The 15,439-nt window shown below is 36.5% G+C and overlaps 1 protein-coding gene across 7 annotated transcripts in view; it reads right to left on the bottom strand.

Moving 5' to 3' along the window:
- The window catches only part of NTNG1 (netrin G1), a 369,148-nt gene that overhangs the window by 207,357 nt on the left and 146,352 nt on the right, over positions 1-15,439 (bottom strand). The window lies entirely within an intron of this gene.

Below are 15,439 nucleotides of genomic sequence, written 5' to 3'. Positions count from 1 at the left end.
CCAGGATGGTCTCGATCTCCTGACCTCGTGATCCGCCCGTCTCGGCCTCCCAAAGTGCTGGGATTACAGGCTTGAGCCACCGCGCCCGGCCAGCAGCTATTCTTAAAACTTGTCGTTGGCCGGGCGCGGTGGCTCAAGCCTGTAATCCCAGCACTTTGGGAAGCCGAGACGGGCGGATCATGAGGTCAGCAGATCGAGACCATCCTGGCTAACGCGGTGAAACCCCATCTCTACTAAAAAAAAAAATACAAAAAACTAGCTGGGCGAGGTGGCAGGTGCCTGTAGTCCCAGCTACTCGGGAGGCTGAGCAGGAGAATGGCGTGACCCCGGGAGGCGGAGCCTGCAGTGAGCTGAGATCTGCCACTGCACTCCAGCCTGGGCCACAGAGAGAGACTCCGTCTCAAAAAAAAAAAAAAAAAAAAAAAGTCTCCTCTAGGTCCTGAGTAAGATGTTGACCTATGATTCCTTCCACTGAAAAGTCTAGATTTCTGGTTTGTGTATCTGTGTAAATACTGATATCATTCACCCAGGTGGAGAATTAATTGAAGGCGTATGAAAACTCAGTAAGTTCCCTTTTGGAATATTGGTACAGGATTGATAGGTAACAGTCAGTAAATGGGAATCTGACGTTTACCAGTAAATCATTAGTCAAATCCATGAAAGACTACATGAAATGGAAAGATTGGAAGGTTGAGGATGAAACCTGAGTAATACTACCGTTAAGAGGATCAACTGAGGCAGACACCACTTACTTAAAAGAGACAAAGACAGATGAGCCAAAGAGGTTAGAAGAAAATAGGGAGAAAATGGGTCAAGGGAATACGAAGTTACAAGAGACAGAAAGTGGTCAACAGGGACAAATATGGCAGTAAATTATAATGCACAAAGATATTAAAATACCCACTGAATTAGGCAGTTAGCGGCCTGCTTTTGTTAAGTGTAATACTACTTGAAACACAATTTTGATTCTTGATTCTGTCATCATTTACTTTAGCTAGTTTTTTCTGCTTTGCATCATTTATATAATTCACATATATGTGTGTGTATATATATATATACTTTCTATGCATTCATAACAACACCTACAATTTATTAAATGCCTACTATATCCCTGGTTCCTTATGTACATTGTTATTAATGTATAAATAATCCTCCAAAATTCATACTATCATCTTCATTTTAAAAATGAAAAAACAGAGTGTTGCCATAACTCGAATTCAAAGAAGAGGGGACTGGAGCTAAGGCCGGCAGATATTAGGACCCGTTTTCTTCATGCTTACACTACAAACCCATTGCTCTCTTTGGGTTTCAATTACACAAGCCAAAGGCCATGAAATGCAGCTTCATTATGGCACAGGGAAACTGTGACAAACAGCAAGGTTTCCAACCTTTGAAAGAAGCTGGCTTATTTAATCCACCATAGAAGCAAGACGATTTGTTAATATGAAGCAAAGTGAAAACTGGTACATCCACAACGAACGAGCATAAGGGTATAGGTAATGAAGCTTAAAACAATCACATCTAAAGGGAACCACAAGAAAAGAAGCAAAGTTGGGTGAGACCTACAGGAATATTCAAGAGATACAATTTACTCCACTGGGCTCCACTTTAAAAAGGCAAGAGCACAAATGATTCTTCTGCACATCCCAACCAACCCTAATGTAATTACACAACCACCTTCTGATGTCAGAAACTGAACACAGTGTAAAATCCATGGGATGATTTTAATTAAAAGTTATTTTCAAAAGCAAACATCAATGGAATTTGCAAAAGGGCAAGTAAAAATCAGATGTCTGAGTGTTGCGAAGATTTCACTTACTGAGTGCACTTAGGATGATATTGTATTGGATGAAAACACTTCTGACTCCCATGGTGTCAGCTCATTTTATATGTTGCAACACCCTGAACTTCAGAGGAACTCAGGTCTAGAACTCATTATATTTTAATGTAATGTCACCAAATGGTAGATAAATGATACCAGCAAAAGTATGAGGAAAATGCTGGGGGATTCCAGATGAACACAAAAGAACTATAAACTCTCACTAATCTCTGTGTCTACTGGAAAAGCAAAGCTACTCTGCCCTCTTAAACACGGATCTCACCAAACTGACCACTTTTTTAGATTGCCTGCTTCGTCTGATCTTCATCAACCACCATATTTAGCGGTCTAGGTCTCATTTCTTTAAAAAATGTGCCCCCTTACTGTCTAGTGAAGGTGCTATTACTGATTCACTAATAACAGGACATATGTTTTGGATTATAGGTTTAGTAGTGGAGGGGTAGGGAAGTGGAAAGGAAAAAAGAAAGGAGGTAATTTGCTCCTTTCTATTCATGCTCTGAACTGGCCCAGGCTTGGTTAGACATATGGCAATGAACAGGCATGCAGCCTGCAGGCACACAAAGCGGCTAACTATGGGCCTCCCTCGGGGGTGCAACATGGAACTTTGGCCTTATTCATATCATGCTCTAGCCTAGGGATTCTCAAATTTTGGTATGAGTTGGAATCACAGGTGGAGTCTTTATTAAAAATTCAAGCACTTATATCTCACCTCAGTCTTATCAAATTAAAAGCTCTGGACTTGGGCCTCTGGCATCCCTGTTGTTCTCAGGCTCCACTGTTGGTTGGATACACACCACGACTGAAGAACCACTGCTCTGCCAACTAGGAGACACCTCCTCGTCCAGGATGCTGCCTACTTGCTATGTGGCAGATGGTGCTGGCTGACAGAGGCTCTGCCCTGGTTGTCCAGGTCCTGGCTACTGCTGCTGCCTGTCTGATTTACTTTTTCTTTTCAAAATCCTTTATCTATCTTCCACTGGGAAACAAAACAAAAAACAAAAATGATATACTTAAAAAATCATGAAAGTAAAGAAATCTGGACAATATACACAAGAAAAAAAATCACTTATAACTGCACCATTCCAAGATAACCACTTTTAATGCTGCAGTAAATCATTTCACTCTATATTCAGTTATAGCCATCCTTTTATAGACTCTTATATGCCATTAAAAAATAGTTAATTTTTATTGAGTGCTTTGTGCCTCTGATAAGTACTTTATATTCATCATCTCATTTAATCCTTACAACATCACAAAATCCCTATAGGCATTGAACAATTATACCCCCACTTTATATATTAAGAAATTATAGCTTAGAGAAGTCAGAATAGATGGTGACAGAGTGCTGATTTGGACCCAGGAACAGTCTCTTTTCTTACTCTAATGTTCCACATATGTAACTTTCCAAGATATTGGGAATATTGTGTAAAAAACATTTTAATAGGCACATACTTCCCAATTTTAAGACTCTATTATTGGTTTACCCAATGCTCATAATCCAGTGGATTATAGATTGTTATAATGTTGCAATGAGTGCCTTCATGAATGTAGCTTATCTGTTTTTCCAATTGCTTCCTTAGGAAAAATTCCTAGAATATGAATCAATATGTCAAAGAGTGTAAATATTTAAGAAATATCATTCTTGATGAATGCTACAGAGTTACTTTTAACAAAAGATTATAAAATTTCTTCATACTTTTAAATCTACCTTGGCCAAAATGCTTAGGTAGCCATTTCTCATTTTTCCTTATTGTAAATAACCCCTAAGTGATCATATCTGTACACTTATTTTTGGTTACATTTCTAATCATTTCTTAAATTCCTGAAGATAAAATTGTTGGATCAATGGGTACACACATTTTAAAAGCTGTTAATATTTACAGTGTGATCAGCAGTGAATTCGTATGAGTTTGCAGCAACCTCAATTCTTGCTTCCTTAGAAGAAATAATTCAACTGAAGGGTATAAGACAGAAGGAGAGACGAAGGCAAGTTTTAGAGCAGGAGTGGAAGTTTATTAAAAAATTTTAGAGCAGGAACAAAAGGAAGGAAATTACACTTGGAAGCGGGCCATGGGGGTAACTTGAAAGACAAGTGCACAGTTTGACCTTTTGACTTGGGGTTCTATAGGTGGGCATACTTTCAGGGTCTTGCATCCCATTTCCCTTGATTCTTCCCTGGGGTGGGCTGTCCGCATGCACAGTGGCCTGCAAGCACTTGAGAGGTGAGCATGTGCAGTGTGTTTACTGAGGCATTCTTCCCTTACCAACTCAATGACCCTAGGAGGTAATATACCATTTAAACTCTGCCATTTTGTCTCTTAGTGAGCATGTGTGAGCCCATCTGCCCAGCTCCTGAGATCTTATTGGGAAGGTGCTGATCACCAGCTTCAGGTGCTTCTATTTGTTGGGAGACTGCCTTTCCCTGGTGCTGGCAGTGACCAATTATTATTTTAGGGAAACCGCTTAACAACTGCCTGACCATCACCTGAGGGTCGCCTGACATTCCTGGTGTGTCGGGTAGGGCGGGGGGAACCCTCTGCTGTTCTGCTCATGTCTGAGGAACCATCTACTGTAACATTTCCTGCTCTAAAGCTTTTTAATAAATGTTCACTCCTGATCTAAAACTTGCCTCCATCTCTCCTTCTGCCTGCCTTATGCCCCTCTGTCGAATTTTCATCTGAGGATGTGAGAATTGAGGTTGCTGCAGACCCACACAGATTGGCCACTGGCAACACTGGTATTTCTAAACTGTCTGCTAGAAAGGTCACACTTCTACTCCCACGAGCAAGGAATGTGAGTGACCATTTCTTCACACCCTTATCAACAGGAAGCATCTTGTTTTTATCTGCATTTTAAGAACTAATGTAGTAGAACAGTTTTTTTATGTTTATCGACCAATTGCCTTCCTCTCTTCTCTTTGTAAATTTCTTATTTAAGCCCTTTGCCTTTACTTAAAAGAAAAAAATCTTCTGGTTACAAGTCTCTGTCTTATTAATTGTTAATTTTAAGGAGTTCTTTTATTAAGATTATTAACTCTGTCATATACATTGCAAAATGTCTCTAGATTGTCATTTGAATATTTCTTAAATGAAAATGTTTTTGATGTAACAGAGTTTAAATTTTAACAAGGTCATGTCTAAAAACTATTTTCCTTTCTGGCTCCTACCTTTGGTTTTAGATAGAATTTAGAAAATGTATTCACATCCAACTAAATATAAATATTCACATGTATTTTCTTTTAAGTTTATATAATGCATCATTTAATCTTTTATTCATTTGAAACATATTTTGATGTAGGGTATAATATAAAAATTCTACATTTCTACTATATTTCAAGCAGTTGATAAATCAGCAATATTTCTTGAATTATTTATTTTTCCTTTTATGTGAAATGCTAACCTTATACATTTATGAAAAAGACACACACACATGTACACACATACATATTTGTCTAGGCATATATTTATATATACATATGTACATGTACAGTTGATCCTTGAACAACACATGGGTTAGGGGCACTGGCCCCTGGCACAATCAGAACCTCACACATAACTTCTGACTTCCCCAAAACTTAACTATTAATAGCCTATCATTGACCAAAAGCCTTAATGATAAAATAAACAATTGGTTTCACATATTTTCTACATTACATATATTGTATACTATATTCTTACAATAAAGTAAGCTACAGAAAAGAAAATGTTAAGAAAATCATAAAGAAAACACATATTTACTATTCATTAAGTGGATGGATCATCATAAAGGTCTTCATCCTTGTTGTCTTCACATTAAGTAGGCTGAGGAAGGGGAGGCAAAGGATTGGTTGGTCTTGCAGTCTCAGGGGTGGCAGAGGTAGAAAAAAAATCTGTGTATAAGTAGACCCACACAGTTCAAATGTGTGTTGTTCAAGAGTCAACTGTATTTATCTATGCATATATATGTGTGTGTATGTATATACATATATCTATGTGTATATATATAACACTTTAAAATATCTCCACATGTGTAACCAACATTTAAACAATCTAATTCATTGAGTAACCCATCTGGTCTTTCCTTCTTTTATTCAGTATATATACATGAGTGGGTTTTACATACAAGCATGTAATCACATGCTTTTTTCCCTCAATCTTATTATTATTGTATTGACAGGAAAGAGGTCCTACCATTTAACGAGAAATTCTACGGGCTTTATATGTTATAGCATGGATGGTCTCTTCTTTTCATTAGGTACTTAATCACCTCAAATACAACAGCACATTTTCATTTAATTTTAGACCTTCCTGGTTTGTGTCCCTATGAAGAAGATAACATATTCGTGTATAAGAATTGTGCCTGAATTCCGGTACCCCTCACAATGCTTAACGAATATAATACACTTTTAAGGCAATTTTATCGTCTTAAAAATTAGGTGTAAATTATTTATACTAATTTTGCAAATAAAGCAGATTCAAAAAAAAAAAAAAAAGAAATGGCTTAGTCAAGGCCACACAGCTAATCAGTGACTGTGTTAGGGTCAGGGTCCAAGTCTTTTAGCTGTCACTTCAGGAACCTTTCTATCACCATACTCTTTTTATTCTACTACTTCGTTTCACTCTTCTATATGTACTGCTCTGCTAAAATAAACGTGGCTTGAAGGCAGGGTCATTGAGGCTCTCAAGCCATGAGTAAGCTAAAACACTCAGTGAATTGTGAAATAATTCTGTTCTATATTTCAATATGTTTCCCCTTAAGTGGTATAGGTATCTCCTATAACACAAATAGCTTAGTCAACCAGACACATAATACAGGACACATAATATGTATGTATTATGTGTCTGGTTGACTAAGTTATTAGTGGTACAGGAGAACTAAATGCACAAACTGAAAAATTAAATACATATGGTGGAGAAATAATGTTTGCTGAAATAAATACAGAAATGTCGAGGATGGTTTTTATCATATGTTGAGGTCAATACTCTTTCATTGGAAACATATTTGAAAATATAATTGTTCTTAGTGGGAAAATATGATTTCATGTGAAAATATTCCTTGCTTTACTGTAAAATCAATGTATAAAATCAATTAATATAAAAATCAAGTGAATGTATATCAATTCTTTAGGTAAATTACATTATAATAAATGTACTAGGGAATGTATTAATTAGAAACTACAGGGAACACTCAACAAAAGTTTAATGAGGGCTTACTCTCTGCCAGGCTGTATGCAGTATATACCACATAAGAATGAACAAGACACGTTATCTCTTCTTTGTGGAATTTACGGTCTTTTACGAAAGAAAGACAAGAGGTGACTAGAAGGCCTAGAATAAGGAAGAGTGCCTGGGCTAGGGTTGAAGAAAGACTGTTATAATGAAGCGATATTTAAGTTGAGAATGACAACATAAGTATAAAAAACCTTGGGGTGGGAAGGGCAGTCGAGAGGTGGGAATGACATTCCAAGCAGAGACACTCGCAAAGCCAGGAGACAAGGTGAGTATCTGTCTGGTAAAGATTGGTCAAACTTTATGAAGCTTTGAAATTAACATCAACTTATTTATAAAAGACGCTGGAGAGAGATAGGTAGTAAAGGGAGGACTTCATAAATATTTTGTTGCAATTTTAGCTTGTTTGATGGCTGACAGGAAGACATCAAATTGAAGCTGCATATACACGGGGATGAGGTAATAACTAATAGCACAAGGTTCCTGATGAAGAGAGAGGAGAGAAATCCAGCATAGTAGGTGAGTGCATCAGCCAAGACCATTGTAAAAAGAGAGAAGGCAAAACCAGGATATTCAGAGCACATACGGATTTTAGATTTGATGGTGGAAAGTTTAAAGAATCAGCACTTCTGATGGTCTGTGTTTCTCACTGAAGTAGACTGACGAGAATAAAGAGAAGGAAGAGGAGTTAGGCGGAATGTGTAGATTCTGAAATAATCATGAGGTCAATGGAAGATACAACTGACTAGAGAAAGTCATACTTTATTAAAGTGAGGTTTCTTGTGTGTATACTTGTATCATAAAAAACTTATCTTGACCTTTATGTATGAAATTGAGAAACTAGAAAGAAGGGAAAGTAAGACAATCATTGAACCTTGATTCAGAAAAGACTTCAATGTTCATCCAATGAGATTGAATATATAACCTTTGAATAAAATACATAAATTAAACCTTCTCAAAATATAAACGTTTCTTGACTTCCATTAACTACCAAATTTCTCAGAGCAGTATTTTATACTTGTTTCCTCTTAATCAATCCCCACTCATTTGTCAATCCCTTGCAATAGAAACTGAAGTCTCTAAGGATATAGATGATTTAATTGCAAATTATTTGGCTTCATTCTGTACCATCTTTCCACACTCCCTTTTCTCCTGCTATCTTGAAATGTTTTCAACAACTCTTAGAACACAGTTAGCACCTCTATTTGATTATCTTCCTGCTCTATCATAAATGTTGCAATTTCTCAGTGGTGTGATTTTAGACCTTTTTCCTTTCCCCCTATGATTTCACAATATTCATGTTATATATTTCTTGGCTTCCATTTGTACTTCAATGCAAATGCCTCTCAAACATACAGGCTCCAAAGCCAACCTTTTCACTATACTACAGGTCCTCGTTTTCAATGGTCCAGCCAGACATCCCAGTCTGAATGTCCCATGGAAACTCCAAACCCTACTTTATCATTTCACTGTTTCCAAGTTTGAGTTAACATCCTCCTAGACCCTTATGTTCACATTTTTGAAATCATCTTTTCTCTTGCTTTTACCTTATTTGCATATCAGTTATCCCACCCCATTGATGCTATTGTTTTATGATGCCATTTATTTATTCTTCTGTATCCTACTTCAGGCTTTTAAATAATGTCTGCTTGGATAATTGTAATGATCTTTATAATTCTATTCTTCCTTCCTTTCGGCTTCACTCACTCTGTCCTTCACGCTGTGGTCAGAGTAATCTTCCTAAATGATAGGTGCAATTATGTATTCTCATGCTCAAAATTGTCCCAGGTTGTTCCAATAGTGATAGCTATCATTTGTTAAGCTTTCATAGGTGCCAGACAGTGTGCAATCTTTATCTTACATTACCTTATATTATATATCCTCCTTGTCCTCATTCTAACGTAAAAAAGAAGTATTGTACCCATTTTACAACTGAGAGTGCCACAGATCATAGAGCTCAACTAATGGCAAAGCTGGAATTCAAATAAAGTGTTTAGTGAACTGTAAATCTCTGCTTCTAACCATTACTTTCCCACTAGAGAACAAAAGTCATACTCCCTAGCTTCACATTCAAAGTCTTCAAAATGTATTGCAAATGTCCATCTTCAATCTTTTTCCCTACCATCAACTCTCTAAATTTAAAAGAGTTTTGTTTGTTTATTTTATAGAGACCAATGTCTCACTACATTGCCCGGGCTGGCCTCAAACTCCTGGGCTAAAGCAATCCTTCTGCCTCAGTCTCCTGAGTAGTTGGGACTACAGGCACATGCCACTGCACTATGTTTTAAATGAGTTTGACTACATTTCTGGCATGCATGCCAAGCAGCAGAAAGTCTTTGAAGGCTAATGCTCCAAAAAATATGCAGCAATTAACCAAGGGCCATGTAACCTGTATTCTGTGTTACACTTAATAAACAAAGTAGTGATGAACTGGTTGCACTTTATGTCAATTATTTAAATAGTATTTTATCATCGCCTTTTTTTTATTGGTTGAGAAGGAGGAAATACTTTAAAATACAGTAACTAATTTATTGTAATACTTTATGTAAAGCCATATATACACTATGCACAATTTTTTTGTCTGTAGCCTCCACAGCTAGAACACCCTATTCTTCTTATAAATAAATACATTCATTATTCCTTTATATCAATAGGTGTTCTACGTGTGAAAGAAAAATGAGCCTTCAAAATGCCTCAGAAAACCAAATGCAGCTGTAATGGCTATACAATTTTGCACATGATTTACAGAGTTTTTATAAATGTATAAACACCTTGTATAGATGTGTGAAGGATACAGTGCTTAGTGTTATTATTTGAATATGCTAAATCTTTGTTGGCCTAAAAATACATTAATTCTTTTGAAATTTGGATGATGAACTTTACACTTTTCTTGGCAAAATCTCCAGAACTGGGATAAAGGAAATTATGGACATTACAATAAATCACATCAACAACCAGGAATTAATATTTATTTGTAAGCCCTTTTATGTAAAAAAAAACTTACTACCAGCAGACAAATAGCATAAAATGCACTTAACTTTGTTGAAGCACACACCCTAAGGAAGTGACTTTGCAATTCATTTCTCTTTTCTTACTTTCACTCATCTCATTTATTAAATAATTCTATTTGCTTCTCTAAATGTGTAGCTATAACAAATATTCATATAATGCCTCTGCATAATCTGTAGAAAATCGGATATAAATTACAGAAAGACAATGAATGGGAAGCATGCAATCCTCCACGGTGTTCATTAATGGGTACTCTCTACAAGATCCTGTCAGCTTCAATTTACTAATTTTTCCTTGCATTGTTCCTATTTCTTCAGCAGAAGGTTTAGACATCACTTGGATAGCTCATCATTGTTGGCAGGAGTGAGATGACTTGTCTGTCAGACATGCTACAAAGCATAGAGTTGTTACTGAGAAATATGAAAGAGGGCCTCAGATCTTACTCATTTAGCAAGTAGCAGACAAAAAATGCCACGCTGAATTAGATGATCCTCCCATACCTTCAGCTACTTCTACACCATTGAGTAGTTTTCATTTTCCCATGGCACCTGGATAATTATGGAATTAGAGTTTAGGAGTGGCTCCTAGATGAATTTGATATAGAAGCTACAATAGAAATCGCAGTGCTCATAGCCTTTACATCTGCCTAAGGGAATTTGCAGCAAACATCTTCAGAAACGACAAAGTGACTGCAGATCTCCTACAGTCTCTTCATAGTCTCTTTGATGTGTTTCCTTCTTTTAGAAAGAAAGACTGACTTTTTTTTTTTTATTGTTAATTCTATTGCTAATTCCAAGAGGTAGGGGTGAGGAGCGAGTGCCACACATCAAGATAAAAGAGAACAAAAGGAAAACAACAAATGAAGGTTCTTTTCCCCCTCCAGCAACTTGAGATCTTTGAAATGTACTGCTGGGATTGTCTGCATTATTTGTGGGGTATTGATTCTATACCTGTGGATTCCATGCAAAAGTCAGATTTCTAAAATAAGCACAATTTTATGGTTGATCATAAAGCTCTCATTGTTTCCGACAATTTCTGACCTGCTTCTATGCTGCCAACGTGTCTCCTGCCATTTTTAATAAGCTTTAGAGTTGGTGGATTAACACTGAATGTCAAGCACCACAAACAGAATTGCTGATTGTATGCAGAAACACTATTTTCATATATTAAAAAGCTGCCTTATTCTTACCATAAAATTCAGCACTCACTTCTGTTGTATTTGATCATTCTTTCATGCACATCTTAGCTCTCAATAATCCTTGTATGAATACAAGCCTTTGAAAGGGAGAAAGTTAACATAAATAAAAATGACAATCAGAAGTGGAACCTAATTTCCTTTCACTTTTACAAAAGGTGCATTAGGCTGTTTAGCTGTTCATTTTTCCTATGATTCATCATCAGTAACTATGTAATCCAACATCTGTGAAAGCAAATTTAAAAGCTAGACACAACAGAGAAAATGTACCTCCTTAGCATGGATTGGAGTTAGGCTTTCTTGTATTCTCAAATCATAGAGCGTAATTCTCTAGAAAGGAGTGACATTACTTATCCACTCTACTTTGTATTATTCTGGATAGTTGTGCAAAGTTGTATCTGAGTTTAATCCATATCTTCCTACTGCATCAAGTAGAATAACCCAATTTTGGGGAAAAATTAGTAATTCTCAAATGTCCCACAAAACTTAATATAGGTCAAAAATAGTTTTATACGTGTGATTGACAATGAGATACAAATTATTCATTGAGATGTATCCATGACTAATCTAAATAAAATTTAGAATCCTGTACTCCTCCCTGTATATCATTCTAAACCAGTGGACTAATCAATCAATCAACAGCTACCAAAGAATTAGAGTTCATTCTATTAGGCATTTTCCTTCCCTTTGTAATTCTTCACTTTTTAATATTGGTCTACTAAGCTCACTAAAGTAAACTTGGAATATGCAAAATATTGTAATGGAGAAAAAAGCACCCATAGTTATGCCAGCACACTTACCTGTTAACATTCTGGAGGTGATTCTTTCTTTCCTTCAATCTGTTATTATGCATATTTTTTAAAAAACACAGTGAGATTACAGTATATATATGATTTTGTTCTACTTTTTTGCTTGGCACTATGTAAACATTTTCCATGTTACTGCAACTTGTGAAGTTTAATTTTTAATGGCTATATAATTTTCCATGAAGTGAATCAATTATTAGGCCAATTTTCTTAAGTATAGATTTGCTGAAGATTTACAAATAATACATCATTTCTTACCTTCTTTAGTCCAAATACCATTATTGCATATATACAACAAAGGTTTCTGCAGGTATCTGTAAACGAATCAATACTTTAAGGTAAACTATTTTATTGAGAGTGGGGATCTTCAAGTATCATCAGAATTAGGTTTTCTTCATCAAGAGTGGCCCAAATTCTCCTGATCTTGGTTCTCCTCAAACTCTCTCTTGACCAAATCATCTTGATTGAGTGGCCTCTATAATAGTTACTTTCTTCGCTCTTCTGTAACAACCAATAATGTATTCACTGACTAGGTATTGAGTATCATCCACATGAAAGAGATCGTGCTAGCCACTATGATGGTACACTGATGCATAAAGGGGCAACACCTACCCTCAAGGAGCTAATACTCAAAAAAGGAGATAAGTATACTAACAAATGAGTGAAAATGACAGAAGATAAAATGAATGCTCCAAATAGGGGAAGATAACATTTGGCTGAGGTTATCAAGTAAGATTATTCTGAAGAGACAGCATTTGAACTGAGCTGTAGAAGATGCATAAAAATTGAATCAGTAGAAAGCAAAAGATAGATATAACAATATGCCAAAATTAGAGGCAATAATTAAGGGCATGCAACTGAATAACTGAACGACAGTTTAGAGTATAGGAGTCAGTGGCTGAGTTGATGATGTGGCTGAATGATCAGGCAGCAGTTCTTGAACTCCATCTGTTATGCCATAGGGATCCACCATAGGTTCCTCAGCAGAAGTATGAGGATTCATGTGGCAAACTGAAAGAGCTAACATGGCAATGCTGTGTAAATTGGATTGAACAGAGAAAAAATACCAAGTATCTGGGTCAGATCTATTGAAATGATCTAGGCCTGATACGGCTAACATATTTGAAATGGCAATACAGCAATTAATCTGACTTGCTCATTACGAGGTAATCATTAAATACAAAAGAATAATGGTTCTATATGTACTTGGAAAATTGAAAATGAATAAACTGACACACGAACAAGGTTATCTGCACTAACATAACCCATGTGTGTTTGGTGCTCTTTATCTGAGGATTGGACAGGGTGGAGCTTGCAAGTTGAAATTTAGCAGGACTGGAGCAGGCTCTGTGAGGAGTTGCCCCAAGTGATGACCTGCACCAACATGGCATCCTAGGAAAGAAGAACTGGTAGCTCTCAAAAGGAGACAGAACTCTCATGGCTGAAAAAGATTCTAATCAAGTTGGAATATAGTATATAGCCTCTTAAATGTTGCATCAATTGAGTGGTAGAAGTCAGAGGGAAGGCTATCTCTGGGAAAGACTGGGTGCTATTCTGAGAGTAAAAGGCAAAAATGGTAAGAGCCTTGCTAGGGTTTGTGTCCCTGCAAAGTTCATATGTTGAAACCTAACCACCAAAATGATGATATTAGGAAGTAGGGCCTTTGGGAGGTGATCAGATCATGAGGGTGGAGCCATCATGAATGGCCTTGATACCCTTATAAAACAGATGTCAGAGAGCTTCCTCACCCTCTCTGTAAGTGAGGACACAGTAAGAAGGTATCATCTATGAACCAGAATGTGGGCCCTCACCAAACATTGAATCTGTCAGCACCTTGATCTGGGACTTGCCAGCCTCCCCAGCTGTAAGAAGTAAGTTTCTGTTGTTTAGAAGCTACCCACTCGAGGGCATTTTGTTATGCCTGAACAGTCTAAGACAAGCACCATTTAGAAACTAGGCCATTCCAGGAATTTGGTCTGAATGAGACTGAAGGACAGTGCTATAATATAATCTTTGGGGTCTGGAGCTACCTAGAACCAAGGGTAGATTAGCACCAGACAGTGAGCTATAATGTGGACAGGCATTCTCCTCAGGTAAAAGTGTTTGGGAAGAGAATCAAGGAATTTTGAAGGCCAACAGAAGGGGACTGACCATTGCCTGATTATGCAATAGTGAATATTCAGGAGATAGTACCTTCTCATTAGTGTTACAGAAGTGTCTTGCCTTTCATCAGCACACAGAGGTGGAGAGATCATTTTTAAACTCTGGAGGGCCTCATGATAGCAGGCAAATATTGATATAGTAATTCACTACCCACCTCACTAGCAATTTACACACAAAGATTTGCAGATCCCAGGGTGTTAATTAGAATCAGCTAGCATGAAGTCTCAGGATGAGGGTTCATAGAGAGAAAGAACAGACAGGCAAGGGTTGGCAACAAGTAGAGGTCTGAAACAGTTTTGGATATTGTCTCATTGGCAACTTCAATGGCTGCTTTCTATTAAATAAACCAAAGAGGTTTATGGGATTTTGTCAAACTGAAAGAAAACAAAACTTCCACTGTGAGAAATTATTGACGCTTCCTCCATTGTTTTAGGAAAGAGATATACAATTAAGCATCATATCTGTAAATGATCAGAATAGTTCTCAAATGTATTCTAAAAAGCCCACATGTCAGACTCAACTAGCACTTTATTCAATGCCTTCTCTGCTAGGTACTATTCTAACCGATGTCTGCAAGTGTTCTCAAGATGTGAACCAAGGACTAGTGCTGATCTGAAAACTGTTACCTGTCTGTGATTGGATCAGCATCTTTTTTTGACAAAACGTGAGTCTTTATACTACTTCTTTCATTGGGAATGTCTTGCTAGGAAAAAGTATTAACTGCAAAGTATGTGTAGTAACTTAGTTGATTTACATTTTGGTAGAAGTTTATACTGTCACGGACAGTTAACAAATATTGATATGCAGTAATCCACAGACCATATTTTACATAAAATTGTGTGTATATATACAAAAATATATGTAGACACACATAAATATATACACATATATATACATTTACACATACATATATATACACACACATTTACACATATATATGTATATAAAACCATTTAACCAAGTACACAAGTTAAGCCTAATATCTAATTGAGGAAAATGCAGGGCAAAGCAGACATTCAATTTAGAATTGGTTCATTTCCTCACAGTTCTGTGCCAACAACATGAAAATTCCACAACTCTTAACACATTTGTGAAGTGATTCAAAATCCTCAATTATCTTGAAAACTCTTGAACATAACCATCAAGTCTCACAAAATATATATATATTAAAAAATTCATTTTCTTGTTTTTTTTTTTTTAGAAAAGACTAGTCATATTA

The sequence above is a fragment of the Rhinopithecus bieti genome, unplaced genomic scaffold (assembly GCF_001698545.2).
Source record: "Rhinopithecus bieti isolate Rb0 unplaced genomic scaffold, ASM169854v2 scaffold_22040, whole genome shotgun sequence".
Taxonomy (NCBI): Eukaryota; Metazoa; Chordata; class Mammalia; order Primates; family Cercopithecidae; genus Rhinopithecus; species Rhinopithecus bieti.
This window is presented reverse-complemented; position numbering and strand designations above follow the sequence as displayed.